We start from the raw sequence: 21,028 nt of genomic DNA, 5'->3' as shown, positions 1-21,028 counted from the left end.
ACTCCACCCCTTCACTCTTAATACTCTCAAATGACAACAGATTATGTCACTACCACACAGTGTCACATCATTCTCTGGTGGAGCAGTCAGTGCGTTGGCTGTCAGCTTGGTACCTCAAAACAGGGCTTTGAACCAGTTCTAGTTTGATCTTGCATTTTTCTCCCCAGCAATTACGGAATCAGGAACAATAGTTTCGTAAGATCCCAGGTGATTCTTAGAGGTTCCTGGGTGACCTTACTGAAATGTTGATTCTGGGGTGGAAAGGCCAATTCTCAGCAGGGGGTTGAACCAGAATAAACCTTGAAAAAGCACCACTACAGAGACAAAGAGAGGGGCCCTGGTGGTGTAGTGGTCACTCATTGGGATGCTAACGACAAGGTCAGCAGTTCTAAACAACCACTCTTCTCTGTTGGAGAAAGTCAGGGCTTTTTACTCCCATATTGAGTTGCAGTCTCAAAACACCCAATTCTACCCTCTTCTGTGGGATTCCTATGAGTCAGAATTGACTTGATGGCATTGAGTTTGGAGTTCTCTCTGTTATCTGCCCCTACTCTCCACCCTGCCCTCCCTTTGCCAGCTCCACAGTCTGGCTTAGAAAATCCACACTCCTGCCATTTGGGCTGAGCAATGGACCTAGAGGAAAAGGGAGGGAGGAGGGGGCCACTGATGTTTGAATGATAGTCTTAGTATGTTAATGAGGCTCTTGTTGGTACGTGTTTATGTAAGGAAATCACCTCTCTTAAAATAAATGCTGGAGTCACCCAGACTTCAGTGCTGGAAGGACCGTGTCAGGTGTGAAGGATGGCTGACCAGGCGACTCCAGTCGGCTTTGAGTTTTCCTAGGGTCACTTCACTCATTCCCTTTGCTGCTGTCAGCCCTAACCTGGCCCCTGCCTGTGCCCTGTCTCCAGAGAAAGCGATGGCCAAGGCACAGGCCACACACTCTTCACTTGACCTCCCTCAGCTCAAGAAAGTTGAAGATACCATTGACTTCTCCACCACCTGGCACACTGGGTGCCAGACAGGGTTCTAGTTACTTCTGTAGATTAATTTATCTGGTCCTTACGTCCCTATGAGCAGGCTACGACTACTGTTACAATGCATTGAAGAAATTGAGGCAAAGAGAAGTCAAGTAGCTTTTTGGGATTTGGATCCAGGAAGCTTCCCTACCTCTACATAAAGAAAAGAAAACAAATAAAATAAAATAAAATATAAGTAGTTGAAAGCGATGTCACTTCTGTAATGGTTATCTATTAGTGGATCAGAGCCTTCTCTCTCCCAGGATTGATGAGTATTGTTCATTTTATATCCTCTCTAAAGATAGAACCGCTGGCCCAGTCCCCCCAGAAAATAGATTCCAGAATAGACTGTGTAATCTGTTTCTGGGACTATGGGGAAATTGATGTTCTGAATTGATGTTTTCCCTCCAAAAACACGTAGGGCTTCTGGATAAAATTGAACCAACACCCTTAAATGTGTGTGTGAGACATAACCAGAAGTATGAGAAGTAACCAGAAAAAAGGGTGAAGAGGGAGCAGAGAACCAGAGAAGTTAGCTGGTCTTTCCCTCTGGCTAAGCAGGGGCCTTGAAATAGTGTTGAGAACCAGACTTTGGCAGCGGTATGAGCACAGGAGACAAAACGCTAACCCATTGTAAGGTTAGCAATTAGAACTAAGACCTTCAGATAAAGCCTGCACCTTGAAGGGTTACACCGTATGAAGAGTGGGCTAGAGATAAACCAGCCTTCCCGCAAAGAAAGATGACAGGGAAGCTTGTCTCCGCCTGGATCCGGGGCTGTCCTCACTGCCGTCGAGTTGGTGCTGACTCACAGGGACCCTGCAGGACAGGGCAGAAATGTGTTTCCAAGTCTGTAACTATGGGAGTAGGAAGCCCCATCTTTCTCCTAAGGAGTGGCTGGTGGTTTCAACTGCTAACCTTGCAGTTAGTAGGAAAAAATAGTAATATCCCATGAGAATATGTAGCTTCAGATGTGACAAACCAGGAATCTGAGGTTTGATCTGTATTATTTTCGCTGGGAAGCCCAAGCTGAGAAACTAACATAGAGTTGTCCAACTTTGGTAGTGTATCAGGGTGCCTGGGGGGTGGGGGGTAAACACACATAAATATCCTCTACTTAGAAACATTGTCTTGCTGATAATGAACACAAAATTACATCCTGTGAGCAATATGTTGCATTAAAAACTAACAAAAGAGTTCCCGAGACTTCAAATAATAAAATGATTACCGTGGTGAAATAAGTATATTTAAAACGCATAGACGTAAACTAACAAATTTGAAACTTGAGTATGAAACAATAGACTAGCAAGAAGGAGCAGGCATACAAGGGGTACCCCCACAAAATGGATTTTTTTCTTTTAATCCCAAAACTATCTCTTTAAGTCTTTTTACAAAACACCCTTATCACTTTCAAAGTTCTCTCCATTACATTTAAGACATTTGTCAAATCTGCGATTTCATTCTTGGAAACATTTTTCAAAATCATGTTTGGATGGCAGACAGCACCTCCCTTGTTTTTTTCTTCACCTCTCTTATGTAGTCAAATCACTGTCCTTTCATATCCTTCTGCATTCATACAAACAAACAAAAAAAAGAAGTCGCACAGAGCGAAATCAGGTGAATAAGGTGTGTGGGGAAAGAGAAGCATGATTTTTTTTTTTTAACCAAAAAACGGTGCACTGGGCTGGCTGCGTGAGCAGGTGCATCGTCATGGTGGTAAAACCAGTCCCCCGTCTGTCACAAATCAGGTCTTTTTTGCCACACACTGTTACATAAGCTTTTCAGAACGTCTACATAGAAAGCCTGATTAACAGTCTGACCTGGTGGAACGAACTCCAAATGCACTATCCCCTGAGTTAGTTAATTTTGCCAACCTGATTGATAAACACACGTGGGGTTAATTGAAGAGTGGAGAGATAAATGGCTTGGTGAGTTTCACTTTTCTAGTTCTTGGGTCTCTTGCTTTGGGGTGCAGCTGCCTTAGCCAGTTTCCTGCTTCAGCTGGCAAGGCTCACTTCCTGTAAGACATCCCCAAGGAGAAGCCACATGGACCTACCCTGATGCAGCCCTGGGTGCTGGAGCAGCCGTGTGGAGACCCCTGCCAGCGCTGAGATGCTTACACGTATACTGATTCGGCTTTCCTCCTGCAATCGGCTTCATTGTGTGTGTTGTGAGATAGAGGAGGACTTTGTGGATTGGTGTCGGACACATGGGTTAATGTTGGACTTGTGGGCTTGGGCAGCACTGGGTTGGGATGTGTTCTTGATGTACGCTTAACCTATATATAAAACTCTCTCTTATACATGAATTTCTGTGGATTTGTTTCTCTAAAGTACCCAGACTAACACAATTCCCTTCACATTAAAAAAAAAAAGAGCATCATCTTGGTCTTTGGTTTCCCTTGAGGTTTTTTAGGCAAGGTGACAATGGCTTTGATTGATGTTTGGTTTCAGGGTGGTAAGAATAGCACCATGTCTCATCACCAGTATTGACTTTGGACAAAGAGTCTGGGTTGCTTCTGAGCTGTCCTTTCAAAGCATGGCATGTTTCCAATTGATTCTCTGTTTCCTGGTCAGTCAGAACCCGAGGCAAAAATTTCACATAGACCCTTCTCATTCCCAAATCTTTGGTTAAACTTCTCTGAACTGAGCTCCAGGACAGTCCAGATAACTTCCCCATCTCTTCAGTGGTCTGTCATTGGTCTTTGAGCACAGTGCATGAATTTTGTCCACATTGTGGTCCATTCGGGAAGTTGGCAGACGTCCAGGACGAGGTTTATCATCAATCGACATTTCACCTTTTTTGAAACGAGAAAATCACTCATATACTTGAGTTTTCCCTTAGTGCTGTCCTTGCAAGCTGTGTTCAACATCACACCAGTTTCTACAATATTTTTCTGGAGCAGGAAAAAAATTTCACAGCCGCACAACTGTTTTCTTAAATCAGCCATCACAATAAACTAGGTTAGAGCAAAACTGCCTTTATGGAAAAATTCAGTGTGACCAGAGAGAACCTTCCCAGGCGGTGCCACTGGGTGCGCTAACTCAGGGCGAGTTGCCTAGCAGGAAAAATGTGTACTACAAAAGCTTTCCCTAGCAGAGCCTTTTTCGGGTTATTTTTGGGTACCCCTCTCGTATACGCAACTAAACTATGTTCAAGGATGTGTGTGAAATATAGACAAGTTCACCACTAACAAATCTTTATTGTAGGAACGATTAAAGGATGTAGTTCATGAATAGGGTCCCTGAACCCAAAAGGAAAGCCTGAGATGAAAAGAAATGAGTCAAAAATGGTACAACTTCAAATGTAGTTTGCCCACATTTCTTGCTCCTCAGCTCTGTGGCCCTCTTACTGGCTGCTAAGTGTTGTCAAATTGGTTCCAACTCATGGCAACCCTGTGCACAAAAGAGCTGACCCTGACTGGTTCTGCACCATCCTCACAACCGTTTGCCATGTTGGCGCGTATTGTTGCAGGTACTTGCGTCAATCCATCCCTGCCTTCCTACATAGAGTGTTCTAACTACTTCCCTCAGATGAGATGTTCTATGAGAAAACTTGACCTTTTGGCAACTAAAGTCAGGAGTAACCTAGTTGAACTCATCCACTGATCTATCACTTTCCACCGGAGGCACTCAAGATCCCTCCCCAGGTGTCCATCAGTTCCCTGGTGGCCGCAAGTTGGGAGTTCCCTAAGAATGAAGCGGAAGCATTCCCAAGGCCAGATGCTACATGAGATATCGTACAAGCCTCCTCCCTCCAAAATGCCGGCTCTGTCAGGAGCTTCCTTTCCAGCAGCCTCGTGGACACAGAGATAGTGACAAACAGGTGAGGAATGAATCATCGATTTGGCAGGTTGCGTTCTCCCAAAAGACGGTCACCGAGCCCCTGAGCATGCTCACATTCCTGGCAGCCAACTCTGCACAGCCCGGGGCTGCATTTCCATGTCTGAATTTCTGGTCTTCATGCTCTCTCTCACTTGCTCGTGGAGGCCTTTGGCCTTGGCGCTTCTCCTGCAGTAACAAGCCTGAGAATGAGCCCAGACTTGGGGTCTGTTTCAACCGGAGAGCGAGGTTTTCCACCCACCGAGAACCAGGCAACATTAAAATTCAAAACTCAGTCCCCGGAGTCTGAAACGTATGTTTGTGAACTGTCTGATTTCCTGTCTGCCTCAGATGTCCCCTGAATACAAATCGCTTCACTTGGGGTTGGAGGAGCAGGGAGGAAGAAACCTAAGAATGATCTCTAAAACAAATCTCTAATTCGGATGAGGATAATAGAGTGTAATCCCGTTTCAAGTCTGCCAGCATTCCTTTGATGATTACAAATGAGCCCCGTTCCCCCTGCGATGTGGGGGAATAATCTGGATAAAATAACCCTTTTTGTCTGAAAGGGCCCGTGGGCTGCCTGCTCGTGACAGCTTTCAGAGTCGTGTTTCAGAGCCTGAGAAGAGCAGGCTCTGTGACCAAGTCCTCTCTGTTCTCCCCTTGACTTAGAAGATTTGTCATCCTTTTCATGTTCGGCGGCTCCCGAAGTTCTCAGGCTTAGGAATCATAAATCATCGCACTGTACTCCGGAACAAGAGCCTCGGGTCACTGAGCCTTCCCCCCGCCGCCCCTTCTACACGAGACAGGTGGGAAGAAGAATCCACGATCTTATCGAAAAGGCCAATTTGTTGAGCTTTTGAAGGATACACTTTAAGGAATGGACACCATTTGGTACTCCCTTTTCCATGAAAAAAAATGTCCACGAAACCCAAGTTCTCAGGAGGTACTACTTTCTGCGGAAGGATCTTCTGCTTGGGAGAGGGTTGTGAAAAAGAAGAAGTCCTTCAACAAGCTGGATGGAGGCCGAGGCTGCAGCAACGGGCCCAACACAGGCCCAGCTGAGGAGACGGTGCCGGGCCGGGCAGGTTCCGTACTGTTGTGCACATGGTGCTAGAAGTTGGACCGGGCTCCAGGGTACCCAACAATAAGAATCCGAGATCTAGGCATATCTGGTTGGTCGTCTTTGAACATTGCCCTGTGTTCCCTCAGGCCAGAACAACTAGACACCCCTCCCAAGCTTAGCAACACCCAAAGCCGAGTGGACTGGCCCGAGAGACTGTGAAGGTTCGGTTCCGTCCACTGCCTCAGAAGGAGCATCCTTCCCAAACACCGGTGCTGCGGCACAGGCCAGGGTGGGCTGTGGAGAATTGGACAGAGCCCATCATGTGCTCTTGTCTGATCTGTCCCTTCCCCCCTAGGGGCCCAAGTGCCAAAGTTCCCAGAGTGCCTGCTTTCCTTTGAACACCCCTTCTGGTACTTTTACGTACATGTCCTGTGACGGCTGCTCATGCAAGGTTTGAGGTGGGAGGTGCCATGGAAGAAAGGCCTGGCAACTCCACTTCCAAAAACCCAGCCGGTGAAAACCCTGTGGGGCTTAGTTGTAAGCTGACACCCACGGGAAGCGGTGAGCCAGCTCAACAGCCACTGATTGCGGTGGTTGATTTCAGCGGCTCCCATGTTAATGGCGCTCCATGTTAATGCCATGTTAATGGCGCTCCCTAACGTGGTGGCGGCGTGGGTTCTGAGTTGGGCTTTCACCTGGAAGGTCAGCAGTTGGAAACCACCGGCTGCTTTCTGCTCCTGTACAGAGTTGCAGACTTGGAAGCCCACAGGGTCTGCTCTGCCCTGTCCTGCAGAGTCCCTGTGAGCCTGAATGGGCTCGGAGGCAGTGAGGACACTCAAGCTTTAGCCTTGATTACACAAGAGCCCCACTTCCTTGGAGGGAAAGATCTACCCCGAGGTCACTGTTTTGTTTCTCCAGACAAGTTACTTAGGGAGGTTCAGCTTTCGCCAACAGTGCCGCATGGTCCTGCCCACGGAGGCTGTCTGTACTTGATGGAACTGTGGCTGGCTCTGATGTTCAGATATGGGGGGACAGTGGCGGTTCTGTTGTAGAAGCCTCACTTTCCGTCCACAATTCCAGGCAGTGCTCCTTACGTGCTGTCCACACCTGTCTGTCCTTGGCTGTGTTGCTGTGATGCTGGACAGGTTTCAGAGGTGCCTCCAGGCCAAGGCAGACCAGGAAGAAAGGTCTGCCTGTCGATGGCTGACAATAGGCCCAGGGAAACCCCAGCACTGGGTCACAGCAGGCCAATGCACCCCTAGCCGTGACACTGGCGCGGGACTGGCAGTGCTGTGTTCCAATGGGGGTGGGGTGTTATGCGTCGGCGACTGCCCCGACTCATGGAGAGAAGTCAGTGGTTTCCACTGAACCAGGAGCTGTGTCCCCTTGCAGCTTCACCTGAAGGTATGGGCAGTGTCTGCAGGCCTTTTTATGCCCCACAGCTGGGGAGGAGGGTGCTATAGGGATGTGGTAAATAGAAGTCAGAAAACAAATAAACAAGCCCTACTGCCATTGAGTCGACGTGGACTCATAGTGACCTCAGAGGACAGAGTAGAGCTGCCCCTGTGACTTTCTAAGACTGTAACTCTTTACAGGAGTAGAAAGCCTCTCCTTTCTCCTGAGGAACTACTGGCTGTTTCGAACTGGTGACTTTATATTATGGTTAGCAGGTCAACTCATAACCTCAAGTCCCCCAGGGCTTGCTGTAGAGGCTAGGGATGCTGCTAGATATCCTACCCATTACAGGTAGACAAGAAACCGTTATCCCCGTGCACCTGCCAAGGTTGAGGGAAGTGAGCCAGGTCAGTGGGCTTATTTTATTTTCTACGCCTTTGCAATACGGAGAAAGGGAAAACATCTCAGAGACTGGAGGCCCTCGGCACGGCCCTGGGTCCAGCTCGCCTCCTGCCGCGCATCAAGCCCGTAATCTCCAGTCCCCTAGAACCTAGGGGGTTGGTCTGCGGGCTCTCAGTCAGTTTTCCTGTCTTCGAGCTTGCCTGGGCCTCTGGCCTCCTCACTTTCCGCTGGAACCTTCGCTACTAGAATATCCCTCCAGCAGAAGTGCTCAGCCGGGAAGTCGGTGCTCACTGCCAGTGCAGCCAGGCCTTTGCTCTTGGTCAGTTAGTGGTCAGTGAGATCCCTGCACGTGTGTGGGTGCAGGGCAATTTCACAATAGCTAGAGAGTGACAGTCTTAAAGACTATGTAGCCATGTTTTCTTGTAAATTTTTCTATGGAGATCTACGAGGGAGTACCCAAAAAAAGAAACCTGGGATATTTTCCCCAACGCTATATATTTTATTGTTTTAACAAAACAACCTTATTACCTTAAAAATTCTCTCCATTATACTTGATACACCTGTCAAATGTGCGATTCCATTCATGGAAACATTTTTTCAGACTCATATGTTTGGATGGCTGACAGCACCTCCCTCGTTTTTTCTTTCTTCATCTCTTCTACTTCCTCAAATTGCTGTCCTTTCATGTCCCTCTGCTTTACAGAAACAAAAAGAAGTCGCATGGCGTGAGGTCAGGTGAGTAAGATGCATGGGGCAAGAGAGGTTTCATATATATATATATATATATATATATATATATATATATATATATATAAAACCACACATAACTCAAACCAAAGTCTCTGCCATTGAATCATTTCTGATGGAGTAGAGCTGTCCCTGTGGATGTCCAAGATTTTAAATCTTCATGGGAATAGGCAGCCTCATCTTTGTCCCGCAGAGTGAATGCTGACTTTGCAGGTAGCAGATCAGTATGTACCCCACTACACAGCCAACCCCCCACCACATATCCCCAAACACTCAACAACCTCACTGCCATCAAGTCGATTCTGGCTCATAGAGAACCTATAGGACAGAGTAGAACAGCCCCCATGGGTCCCTGAGACCGCAGCTCTTTATAGGAGTAGAAAGCCTCATCTTACATACAGTGGCTAGTGGTTTCAAACTACTGACCTTGCAGTTCGTAGCCCCACGTGTAACCCCAATGACACCAGGGTATAGTGAATTCTACATGACAAAATAGCAAGCTCATGATAACCATATCTATCTATCTTACTATATCCATACATATGTACACACGCATACATGGTTATCATGAGCTTTGCTATTTTGTCATGTAAAATTCATTGACACTAATCACATTCAGCATGCTGCACTATTCCCCTACTACCTACACCTTAAAGCTTCGCACCCCTCAAACAGAGGCCCCGTGCCACCCTCCGTGATGGCTGCCCCTCCCCTCTTCCCCCGCCTCTGGTAACCACTAACAAATGTTGACCTCTGAAACGTACCCACCTTGGATATTTCACATGTGCAGGCTCATACAGCTTCATCTCTTTGTGTGTGACTGACTTCACTCAGTATAACGTTTTAAAGTTCACCTGTTGTAGCACGTGTCAGGAAGTCGGTCCTCTTTATGGCTGAGTGATACCCCATTGTCTGGTTGTGCCCCGTTTTTATCTAACTTTCTTCACTGTGCAGGGGTGATTAGTGTTCCATTCAACAGTTCCCATGTGCAGTGCTCCACGTCATTGATGGCCATTCCCTCCTGGTCACACCACTTGCCTACCTCCTCCCCGCGGCTCCGGTCACCCTGCTGCCTTCCTCGGACCTCCGAACACGGTCCTGTGTAAAAGCTGCCTTCGGACATCGAGGGTAGACTATTCGCGGTGTGGGGACCTCCCTAGGGTTACTGCCCCCCCCCCAAACTCCCAGTCTATTGCTGACTGAAAAGCAACTCACAGGGTGAGTTCCTTCCAGACCCAGAAGGTGCCGAGTCCCAGAAGTTCCGCCAGTCTCGGTGGTTTTTGAGTGTATGATGCTGAGCTTTGTTCCGTGTTGTTCTACTGTGGTCCTTTCCAGAGCGGTTGGTTGTGGCGAGAAGGGGGGGCACCATCTAGTTCTTCTCGCCTCAGGGTAACGGGGCTGATGTGCACATGGTTGGCCGATGATCCAGTCCTTTCTTGTTGGGTGTTTTTGTGGTTTGCACCTTGTGTGGATCACGCAGGTGCGGTGGTGAACGCTGGCATACGTGTGTCTGTCCCTGGCACTGCTCTCCTGTCTTTTGGGTAAAAACCGCCGACCTGTGGTTCCTGGGTGTCCCATGTCTCATCCTCCCATCCCCTCCTTCTCTGTGTCCTGCCCCGGTTCCTCCCGCACCCTCTCCCCTTCCCTCCCGTGCCCACCCTTGCCCCCACACCCACACACTCACGTCTGAAGGCACATTGGAACCTCATGTGATCACAGCCCGAGCCTCCTTGTTGAGCCCAGTTTGAGTGAAAGGAGTCGCTTACCGCCTCCCTGCCTTGAGGATGCCCCCTCCCCCGAGACCTGAAAGCCCGGGGCAGCCCCCAGCTCTCCGAGGGTGCCCTCCTCCGGCACCCAGCTTTCAGACAAAGTGCCGCTCTCATGAAAATATTTCTTTCCTGCCGCCAAACGCGGAGAAAATATCATATTGTTTCCCAAAGAGCAAGCAAGGGCCCCCACAGGAATGGGTGTGCAGGACTTGTACCGTTGTGTGAGTCAGCGCGTCCGAACTGCCAAGCATTATGAAAAATGCTTTGTCCAAAAAAAGGTCCATTGTGTGGCGCTGGGTCCTGAAGAAAAGGGCAGGCTGTCCGAGCTCTGTCAGACTTCATCTCCAAGTGGGCGACGGAGGAATGGGAGCTCTGGCCTCATCCCGGCGCCTCCTGGGGGGGCCAGGCCAGCGTCAGCGGCGCTTCTTGCTGAGCACGGAGACATCAGTGTCAGCTGCCGGCTCCATCTGCAGGGTGATGAGGTGACAGATTCTGGCTCCGGGGAGGGTCCCGGTAGTGCAAGCGGTGTGATCGTGGCTGGGAAACGCAAACCAACCTCACTGCCATGGAGTCCATGCCGGCTCACAGCGGCCCTGCAGCACCGAGGAGAGCTGCCCCCGGGTTTCCGAGACTAAATCTGTCCGGAGCAGAGAGCCGCAGACTTCTCCCGTGCACGTGGCTACCCACCTAAAAGTTCCTGGTTCGGATAGAGACACTCAGCAGGGAGTGGGGCACGGGCAGGACGTGGGAATCGGCTTCCGTCAAGATCCCAGCCAGGAAAACGCCACGGAGCAGTTCAGTGCTGTCACCCACCAAGTCATCAGTGAGGACGTGATGACAGAGCCGGCTTTCCCGTGTGAGAGCCAGGAAAGTCGCTTAGGGGTGTTATTGGATATCCTTTCCCCTTGTGGAGGGGCTTTCTGCTCAAGCCCCTCTCTCTGAGATAACTAGTGCTGCCGGCACAGGGTGGCTTTCACAAAGGCCAGCAGGCTGGACTCAGCAGGGGCTCGAGGAGGGAAGGGCTTCCTCTTGAGATTGGCTCTGGAGGGAGGTCCTTGTCACATCGCTGCTGATGATTCCTGGTTCCTTGACGAACTCCAAGTGCCTTGATATCTATCTTCTCCCACCTCTCTGCTCACTTAATCTATTGCTGTGTACGTGTGGAAAAATCCCATTATCTTTCATTTTATGATTATTATTTTTAAATCACTTTATTGGGAGCTCTTCCAGACTTTCTAAGAATCCGTAACTCAATTAGATCAAGCATAATTGTACAGTTGCTCTTCGTCTCTTATATCTCAAAGGAGATTCACTCAAGATTTTCCCTACACTAATACTGCCTAGTTAACGCACCAAAGGCCACCCATTCTCCAGGGGGATTATAACCCTGGGCGGAGGTTAACATTTACAAGCTATGTTGTTTAGTTTATTTTTTGGGGGGGGGAGGACAAAGTTCAATCCACAACACCCTCCATTCAGTGTCACCAGACCTTAGCAAAACAAACTCTATTTCCTTCTTTTCAGCATCTCAAAAACTTCCACAAAGTCCTAGAGAGTCACTGACTTTTCAGTCTTTCCATGCAAGAACACTGTGTTAGTCTGGGTAGACTAGAGAAGCAAATACATAGGCACTCATATGTGTATAAAAAAGAGCTTTATATACAAGAGTAATTGTCTATTAAGGAAACATCCCAGCCCAGTCCAGATCAAGTCCATAAGTCTGATATTAGCCCATATGTCCAATACCGGTCTATAAATTCTTTTTCAGACCCAAGCAACACATGCAATCATGTAGAATGCAGGAAAGTAACAGGCCGGTGGGTGGAAAGTCTTGTGGATCCAGTGTCAGTGGAAGCATCTCAGCACTGACAGGGGTCTCCACGTGGCTCCTCCAACTCCAGGGCTCTGGCTCCATCAGCATAACTCCATGTGGCTTGTCAGCAGGAATGTCTCACAGGAAGTGAGAGAGTGTTTGGTCTCCATAGAGCTATTTATCTCCTTAGTACCTCCACATGAGGTCATCAAGCTATGACCTGATTGACAGGCTACACTCCACCCCATTCACTCTTAATAGTCTCAAGTAGACACTAGATTATGTAACTACCACAGACACTTAACGAAGAGACCTCATAAGCAACATGAGCCAAACCATGTTGAGTTTAGGGAAAACAAACAAACAAACAAAACAGACTGTGAACAAGAAGATGACTTCTTAGAAACAGAACACAGGTACAACTCACCTCCGCTCACCTTGGCCCTGAGTGCCAGTGTGAGAAAGGACTGACTCAAGCGAATGTCTTCCTTTGTCTCGGCCGAGTGTGTAGCTAAAATGTGAGCCAGGAAGCGGTTCGACAATGACATCGGATTGGTGTTAGCAGCCTTTCGGTTGGCCCTTGACCTGTGGGGACCCCACGCACAATAGGACCAGACTGATGTGATCAAAGGGGTTTTCAGACACAGATCGCCAGGCTGTTCTTCCTGGTCTTACCTGGAAGCTCCATGGAGGCTCAGCCTCGCGGCAACATGCAAGCCTCAGGACCTAGGAATCCAGCCGGTCTCCCACGTGGATAGCACGCACTGCTCCAATGAAGCACCAGTGTCGTTAGAGATGGCATCCTCTCCAACGCTGAACCATAGCCCATCCTGGGCCCTCCGGGAACCCGAGTCACCGAACGGTCTCTGCTGGGGGTGTACTCAGCATGTTCTAGCCCCATTCTCTCCATACCAGGGGGCTTCAGAGAGTTGGTGGGCAAACAGAATGAAAGGGTGGTGGGTCTTTTATGTGTTAGTCTCTTTCCCTTGGAAGGTACGTTACTAGATGGAGTAGCAAAACCCGGTTGCTGTTCTGTCGGCTCCACCTTACGGCAACTCCCTGGGCATCAGAGCCGCGCTGTGCCCCACAGGGCTTTCAGTGGCTGGTTTCTCAGAAGCAGGTCACCAGGCCTTCCTTCCGATGCCCCCCTGGGTGGGCCTCAACCTCCAATGGACTGGGCAGCACCTGGCGATACCTGCACTACCATGACTGTGGGGGCGAATTTACTGGGATGAGAGAGTCTGGAGAACCCAGGGGCAAAGGTTAAGCTATTCCCACTGCAGGGCGTTCAGGGCCCGGGAATGATCCCATTGCACGCTAACCCTCTCCCAGTTTGGTTTTGATAATATGATTGCCAGGGTGTCTCGAAAAGGAAGTAAGTCCCAGAAGGGCCCGATGGGGGCTTTAGAGCCAAGCTGTGAAATGGAAACATAAGGAAACAGGCCTGGAGCCTCGCCATCTATGGAACATGAAAACTTCTAGGAACCACATTAGAACAAGTAAAACGAAGCAGGTAGTGTGGGTGTAGCCAACCCCCCACAACGAATCACGGGTTCAGCAGGCACAGTTGTAGGGTTCTCTATATAAAGATTGTAGTAAAATCATAGAGAATAAGGAGAGATGGGAGAGAGTAATATAAAGCAGTCAGACACATTTCATAGTAGCATGCTCACCTCAGATCCTCTTGGTGGTCCATGTCAGGATGTGGAAGGTGGGAGATGCAAGGGCAAGCGAGAGAGAGCAATTTATTGCTAACCAAGGCTTATATATCTTTGGGGATGTGCATGCCCCCTAATTACAGGTAAAGACATATGTAACAGGAAGGGGTTGAGCTATAGGAAAAGGGGGGACTAGGAGTACACATGTGACCAGAAGGGCAGACCTTAGGCTAATATGGCAGCCTAACCTTGGTCATCCTTGAGTGGGCTCCCTGGGCTCTCCTTCAAGGAAACAATCTACTACTATCCTTATCAGAAGGGAGTGGGCCCTACTCAGGGTGGGACAGACTATACAGTCTGATTGTTCTAGATGGCTGATAACCCTTAGGGAGAAGAACCCCTGACCTACTTTCGTTGGCCTCCAAGTATATAGTCATTTACCATGTGTAGCAAGCAGCTAGGTTTGGCATATATTTGGGGGAGACAACTTGGGAGAAATCTTTCTGTATCTCACAAGGTAGAATTAATTTTCTCCTTGTGGTTCTTTTAACCCTGTGAGTCCCAAATCTGATCGTTTCGATAAGGTGGTAGTTGTCATGGCAACCTGACACAGAACAGGATCACAACGTGATCCACTGAGTTTTCACCAGCTGATTTCCCAAAGCGAGTCTGACAGGCCTTTCTTTCTAGTTCCTTTTAGTCTGGAAGCTGCACTGCATCCTGTTAGCCTCACAGTCACACGCAAGCCTCCACTGACAACCGGTGGTAGCTGTGTCTGAGGTGCATTCCCCATCATTGTTCTGAGACTCTTTACAGGAGTAGAAAGCCCCGCCTCTCTCTCTTGGAGCAGCTGGTGTTTTCAAACCGGTATCCACACCCAGCACGAAGTCAATTGAGACTAGACATACTTCTGTTGCTTGACAGCCTGGCGTGCCTGTGGATTATGGGGGAGTCTTTGATCCCACTTCTTGTCAGGGGACCCTGAGAGCAAAGCCAGAAACCAGCCAGCCTTGCTCTCCCAAACCCCACACAGCCACCTGGACATCACCCAGATGTTGGCCCTGTTCTTGTTTGGCCACCTTGTGCAGCCGAGAGTATCCAGGCTTGGTTAGCCTGGGATCCTGCTGGAGCTGGACTCTCCTCCTAACTGAATGGCCCTGCTGTCACCAGGGTCAGTTCACAAAAGGAGCCCAGAAAGATCCCAGTCTCCAAAGCCCCCGTCCCTTGACAACACGAGGGCTGCACTGACTCTAGTCTTCTGGGCTGCACACTCGCACCATCGTGGGGGACTCTTAAAACAGACTCGTGGCTGGTGCTTCACCTCAGGGTAATGAAATGTGAGTGGGGCTGGGGCATGGACACTGATCCTTGTGAAAAGGTCCCTAGTGCAATCAGGTGGAGTGGTGATTTAAGTGTTGGACTGCTCAGAAGGTCAGTGGTTCAAATCCTCTAGCCACTGCTGGGGGGAAGGATGAAGCTGGGGGGAAGGATGCAGCTTTCTGCTCTCACGAAGATTTATCACTTCGGAAATCCATTGGGGTAGTCCTACCCTGCCCTGGAGGGTCCATGGGCGTTGGACTGGACACAGTGACACTGAGTTTGGATTTGGTTAGTTTGTTTAGGTGCTGTCAGGGTTGAGATCTAATTGAAAACCCCGCAGACTCGTGGCTAGTGGGTCACAGACTGGGCTACTAACCACAAGGTCAGCCGTTGGAAACCACCAGCTGCTCCTCAATAGGCTGCTCAGATTCCTCCAATGATCCCAAGATTTAGAAGGAAGGAAAATCCCAGATTACATGCTGGGTTCAGCTGCTCCGTCTTAAGCTCCTGTAACCTGGGACGTACCCCAGCCTTTCTTTGCTATTCAGGACACTGGCATTCTGGACAAGGGCAGGATCGTTCTTTCATTCAAGTCTCTGACTTGAATGGGTTTGCTGTTCCATCATGGTTCGATCCTTAGGTGTTTGGGCAGGACTCTGACAGCCACGATGTCTTTTTAGGAGGCATGTGATGTCAGTGTGCTCCATTCTTGGTACGGTGAAGGAAGTGGTGTGGTGCTGGAGGCCCGAGAAAGCAGAAGTGGCCCTTATCGGGCCTCCAGCACCACACCAGACCCAGGTGGCAGATGTCAGGCACGCCTCCACCCGCCATCCTCTGTTTGTTCCATTCTGACACCACCAGCACCTCCCAGGCGACTCTACTTCCCCCTGGGCTCCATCATCCTGACAATGGCCACCCCGAATTCAGACAGTGTGCACCATGGTGGGTAGATCCATAGACTCAGTAACCGGATTGATCATTGTTAAGTATGTTTTGTTGTGATTACAATGAATTCTAGTTGTTGTAAATTAGAACTACCCAGGGGCATGGCAGGGGAGGTTAGGAGGAAATGGGTGAGTGCAAGAAAGAGGAAAATATTCTACCATCGATTGTGGGGGTGATCGCACAACTCTTTAATGATTGAACTGTTGGATTGTATGATATGTGAATTCTATGCCAATGAAAATAAAGAATGAATTGTTTTAAAAGTTCCTCGCCAACCGACCTCTAAAACAGAGCAACCCTCTCCTTCTGGGTTATAGCACACCTGAGTTTCCTCTGTCGACTATTTTGGGGGGTTGATGGCTCAAATAATTGCTTTTTAATTTGACGCTCAGCGTAGTGGTTACACATTGGGCTGCTAACCCTAAAGTCAGCAGTTCAAAACCACCTTTTCCTCTGAAGAAAGACACCTACCCCCATGAAGAGTTAGTCTTGGAAACTCACAGGGGCAGTTCTGCCCTGTCCTGTAGGGTGACTGTGAGTCAGACTTGACTTGATGGTCGTGAGAATGTTGATAAAAGTCCTCCAATTCCCCACCCCTCTATCCCCACCCCAGATTAGGCCTATTATTTGTTTTCATCGAGTATCAATGCTTGGTTTCTCTTGTGTGCACGGGAGGTGTGGTGGGCTAGGGATGAGAAGAAGGGGTGTGGCTTCACCAGGGCCCGCCCCTGAACAGTTCCCTCTGATGGTTCAGTGTTTCTGCCCGGGGGTCTCTGGCTTGTGGTCAGAATGGGTTGGTTTCCGCTCCTGACTGCATGTCAGTGCCTTCTTCTGGGCTGCCTCCCTCTCCTGGAGAAATGGCATGTTGTCATGGAGACTGGCTAGAACAACTAGAGTCCCCTCAGCCTCAGGTTGCCCCTGGCTGGTTTCTTCCTCACTTTTGAACAAAGTAGCAATCATTGTTAGTTGCCATCAACTTGGTCCCAACTCATGACCACCCCGTGTGGTACACAGAGGAACTGTAGCACCGGGTTGTCCGTGAACTTCACGGAACAGGTCACCCTTTTCACGGAAGCATCTTCCCCCATGGTGGGTTTGAACTGCCAGCCTTTTCAGAAAACTACCCGAGTGCAAAGCTCCTGCTACACCAATGGTTTTTTGTTGTTGTTGTTGTTGTTGATGTTGTTGATGTTGTTAGAGGCCACCGAGTTGGTTCCGACCCATAGCCACCCTATGTGCAACCGAAGGAAACACAGCCCAGTGTCATCCTCATAATTGTTCCTATGATGGCCTGTTCCGGGACTGGGGACAGCTTAATAAAGATGGCCATTGACTCTGCATTCTAAGTGCAAGTGGTTTGAACCACCGACCTTGCGGTTAGCCGTCCAACATCCACCCAGCAGGGCCCTCTGGGCCCCTTCTAGGCAAACAGGTCATTTGATTTTTCACAACCCCCCTGATCCATGCAGTTATTCTCAAGCAGATTTTATAAATGACAGCTTATAACAGCCGAGGCAAGGGAACAGTGCAGCTGTGACCAGCCCGCGGGATCTCCCTGCATGTCCCTCCTCCGGCTGTCCTCTGGTGGCTCCTCTTTCCTTCCATCTCTGGCTCTTCCATTCTGGGTCCATTTTCATTGGCTTGTCTCCTTCGTGCCTGGACCCCCTACTACCCCTCCCCAAACAACTTCTCCAGCAGCCCTGCTCCCAGCCTCCAGCCACCACGGCCATGCGAACGAGGAGGCCCTAAGGAGTGCAAAGACCTTGCCAGCTACCTGCCAGGTCGGTGGTGCAAACCCACCCAGTGTCACTGAGGAAGAAATGCCTGGTGATCCATTTTTGTCAAGATTACAGCCACGGAACCCAGCTCTACTTTGCAACATCCAGGGCCACCTTGAGGTAGACACTATGGCAAAGGGGTTTGGATATTGAGTTTTATGCCGATGATTTGCTGCTCTCGCTGACATTAGACTCTGTTGGGGTGCCTCACTGGCTCAGCTGCCCCGAACAGAATCCCGAGGGCTGTGTGTCTGTTTATTGGCAATGGGCACATTCTGACAACACTTGGCAAGGGAGGGCGTGGTACTGAGACAAGCCCTGTACCCACTGTGACCTGTTCCCGAAAGACCCCTGTACTGCTCCCTGCTCCTACTGCTGTTCCACGGTGTCACCGCCCCAAGAAGCTACTTCCAAAACTTGCTTTTAAACAATTGCTTTTGTTATTGTTGCTGTTGTGGAAAATATACCTAGCAAGACCTCTACCAAGCCAACAGTTTCCATACATCCAGTCCACTGACGCGACTTCCATTCCCCAAGCCTGCAGCCCTGCTCAGCCAGCTCTCCCGGCCTGTGCCGCCCTCAGAGCCAGACAGTTTGGTTGAGAGAAGCCGTCAGGGGATATTCGTGGTGGAAGTCTAAAGCAGTGGTTCTCAACCTTCCTAATGCCGCCACCCTTTCATATAGTTGCTCATGTTGTGGTGACCCCCCCAACCCTAAAATTATTTTCGTTGCTACTTCATCACCATGATTTTGCTGTTATGAATCGAGCGACCCCTGTGAAAGGGTCGTTTGACCCCCAAAGGGGTTGCGACCCACAGGTTGAGAACTGCTGGTCTAAAGGTTATCTCAGGGCAAACTCCACTACCAGCAAGCTGGTTGTGACTCCTGGCAACTGGACATAGTGTTTCTGAGACTGTAAATCTGTTTGCGAACCGACAGCCCCCTCCTACTCCCGATGCAGCAGCTGGTGGGTTTGAACTGCTGCCCTGGCAATGAGCAGACTGACGCTTGCCCCCTGGTGCCACTGGGGCTCCCTTATCTCGATTTCCCGAATAAACCACACTACCATCTCCTAAACCCAAGAACCATCCCTTAGTCTCTCCTATGCACCACATCTCCACGTCCGCACCACCTGACACCGCTGATTCTGGGAGAAAGCTGTCACGTCAGCCGAGGCACGCATGGAACTTGCAGGGCCCAGTGCCCAGTGCAGTGTGAGGCCCTTGTTTGAAAAGCACAGAGAAAGGGGTGCTAACGGCATTAGAATATGGAAACAGATCCAACCACTGCCAGCGAGTCCTGGCCGACTCATAGCCACTGTAGGGTAGGGTAAGGGGGGGCGGGGTCCAAGACTGTAATTCATTACCGGAGTAGAAAGCCTCATCTGTCTCCTGTGGAGCTGCAGGTGGTTTCAAACTGCTGACCTTGCAGTTCGAAGCCCAGCGTGTCCACTATGACACCACCAGGGCTCCTTAGGCACCAACACATAAAGTGTTTGACCTTTTACTTGTGATCTCTCTCCATTTGTGATGGTGGCTTTTGTTTTTGTTTTTTTGTCGGTGTGGGGTGGGGGTGGTTGCTATAGAAGGCCATTCTGAGTAAGGAAAAAATTAAATGTTAATTATCAGCATGACTTTTACTGTTCATCTTCACATTGTGTATATTAAAAACAACCAAACCTCACACTGTACAAAGCAGTTTTTAAGTGCAAATCTAAGAGGTTTACCTTGCCTCTGGAGTCACCAAAATCACACGCTTTCCATTTTATACTTCATCTGCACCTGATCGCTCCCCAGAATCCCGTGCTCAGGACATCCCAAGCCCTCTATGAGAATGGACCTGCAAGGGCCAGGGGTCCCTTGTATTGTTCGTGTCTCCGTTGTCCCACTGGGCGTGACGTACAGAACACAAGGGCAAAGTGAAACCCATGTCACTTGCAAGAAGGCCACCAGCAGCAGGGCAGGCAGGTGCTCCAGGTGGATTCTGGGTAGAGGAGATGCCACCGGGCTCACAGCTGAGGCAGATGACCACTCGGCCGTCACCCATGCCATTGTGTATGAATCAGGCAGCTGGTTAAAAATAGCAGGTGCAGATGAAGGTGGTCAGAAATCACACGTGGGGCCTGCAGGGAGGAGCGGGAGTGAGCGGAAAGCCCGCGGGAGCATTAAGAACCTGTGGTTGGTTAGGGAGGACGCCCAACAGGGGAAGGCTTACAACAGCCCTGGGGCCTGTTGTGCCCCAGGAAACCAGAGGACAGGCAGCTAAAGATGGAGGCAGTCCAGCCCAATTACCAGGTGGGGACATAGTTCTTTATATCCGCAGACTGTAGCAACCCAGCCTCCCGGGGGCCTGGGACACAAGGAAGAAGTGCTGTGATTTCCCTGTCTTCCAAGGCCTAACCAAAGAAGCCAAAGGCCCTGTCTGAAAAACCCTGCAGTAAGCAAATACGGAAGCCGTAATAGATACCGCTGCTCACCCAACCTGTTCTTTAAAACCACAGCCGGCCTCTTGCCTGCTGGGGTGGGCTGTTTACATTTTGTTTCAGCCTTTCGAAACTTGCCGGCTCTGGTTTTCGTAACTACTATGAGTCGGCAGTTCGAAACCACCAGCTGCTCCTCTGGAGACACACGGGGCTTTCTACGCCAATGAACAGTTGCAGTCTCGGAACCTCACAGGGGCAGTTCTACCCTGCCCTATAGGGTCGCTTTGGATTGGCAGTGAGTACGCATAAGAGTCAGCATCAACTCAATGGCAGGGGGGTTGGGTTTTTCGGGGTAGAAGACAAAGCACAATTGTTCGGACCAGTTGCCTTTAGGTCAACACAAACCTCTCTCTGTACGGTCATGGGGTATAATGATTCCCCCCCCCCAAAGTAGATCACCAGGCCTTTCTTCTGAGGCATCTCTGGGTGGACCGTGAACAGCCTAGCACAGTGACCACTCACACCACCCAGGGATTTTGGGATAGCCCTAATGCTCACCTTATCCACAGTCCTGGCTCAGGGACGCTGAATTTCTAACACTGGAGGTTTATTCCGTTGAGTAAGCATTGCTTCATATCGAAGAAGGAGTTAAACCAACAACAACTCGGTCAATTGCCATCCAGTCGACTTGACCCCAAATCTGTCCGAGTAGAACTGGGCTCGTAGTTTTCAGTGGCTGGCTGTGCTAGGCTGGCCTGACCGGAGGAGCAAATCCAGTGACGCTCATCTATGTGTAAGAAAGAGCTTGATACGGAAAGTAGCTACAGATCAGGACAACATCCCAGCCCAGTGCAACTCAAGTCCACGAGTCTGAC

At 49.7% G+C, this 21,028-nt stretch overlaps 1 protein-coding gene across 2 annotated transcripts in view; it reads left to right on the top strand.

Annotated features, from left to right (window-relative positions):
- EVA1C (eva-1 homolog C) overlaps positions 1–21,028 on the top strand; it is a 91,225-nt gene that overhangs the window by 16,590 nt on the left and 53,607 nt on the right. The window lies entirely within an intron of this gene.

Source organism: Tenrec ecaudatus, chromosome 2, assembly GCF_050624435.1.
Source record: "Tenrec ecaudatus isolate mTenEca1 chromosome 2, mTenEca1.hap1, whole genome shotgun sequence".
Classification (NCBI taxonomy): domain Eukaryota; kingdom Metazoa; phylum Chordata; class Mammalia; order Afrosoricida; family Tenrecidae; genus Tenrec; species Tenrec ecaudatus.
Note: the sequence above shows the minus strand (reverse complement) of the source record. Positions and strands in the feature narration are given on the sequence as shown.